The sequence below is a fragment of the Aphanomyces astaci genome (genome assembly GCF_000520075.1).
Source record: "Aphanomyces astaci strain APO3 unplaced genomic scaffold supercont1.591, whole genome shotgun sequence".
Taxonomy (NCBI): Eukaryota; Oomycota; class Saprolegniomycetes; order Saprolegniales; family Verrucalvaceae; genus Aphanomyces; species Aphanomyces astaci.
The window spans coordinates 4,404-5,734 of NW_009798854.1; positions in this window are offsets into that span (position 1 = coordinate 4,404).

Genomic DNA, 1,331 nt, shown 5'->3' on the forward strand with positions numbered 1-1,331 from the left:
GCAGTACCGGTATAAGGCCGAACCTTTCTGTAACTTAAGCTTAGGCGTCAAAGATGTGAACTGAACAGCTGTCACAGATCTTGAACTTGAAGTGTACTCCGAGTACGCAATTTCGTCTGGAATCTCAGAACAGATGTCTGTTCCAAGGTAAAGTACAGTGAAACTTTGATTACTCATGTCAATGAGGTGATTTTTGTGTTTATTTTGAGGAGTTATGCCGTTGGGTAAGGATACAAATGCAACAATTCTCTGTACGGTAAGTACAAAGGTGCACGATTTGTTAATTTAAATTCACGTAGCTGGTTAGTACGTCACAGAGAGTCGATACCCTATACATGTATACTTCTGTGCCAAATCTATCGATCGATTCTTTGTACTGAATTTTGGTATGTGCAAAAGTGTTTGGCAGCACACTAATGTGACGTTGATGATGGTTTCCCCTGCAATCTGTCTGGTTGGCTACATCGTACTCCAGGAGTACTTTTGTTCATTTGGTTGTGTCGATCGATTATTCATTCTCCAGTTTTGAATAAACAGAACAATACAATACAATATACACTTGCTTTGGATGGGAATACTGGATACTGTACTATTAATAATAGTAGCTTGGCCAATGAACTACTGTACAATGTTCTTATTAACTGTAAATGTTCGTTGTTACAGTCATCGACAGTATCGAGTATATTTTACAAAATCATATAGACTTGGGCAGGTATAGAAATAGAAAGTATAAGTGACCTTGTTAAAGTTTATAAAATGGTAGGCATGAATGTCCGGAGATTTATGTCGGCCCTCGCGGAGGAATGTCTTAATAATGATAATCCAAACTGAATTAACCGGAGATTTATGTTTATGCAGTTTAATTGTCACAGTCGCTGTCAGCTTCACTGTCGCTGCTGCTTCACGCTTACGTATAGTACGATTGTATGTCGCGCAGTGTATCAATCCACCGTACTGCAAGTGTTACTTCACGTTGTCAATGTGGATCTACATTACTGTAGTATTTGATAGTGCGATACAGTAGTGTTTTTTTCTGGCAAGAATGTCGGCCACGCTGTTGGATATTTACGACGCCAAGGATGACTCGTCCATCCTAGCGGGTTAATGAAAAGAGCTGGATGTACGTATGCTGTACGCATCCCAACCATCCATTTGGTTAACCGTATTTGGTGTGCTATAGTGCAATCACAGTCTGACGTAAACGATTAGATTGACTTGGCTATATGTGAAAGACCATTCATTTTCCAATTTCCATCATGAAGTTCGCACTCCTTGTCGCTTTCACCGTGGCCGCCGCTGCCTTGGCTCAAGACCAAGTTGTCCCAGCCAAA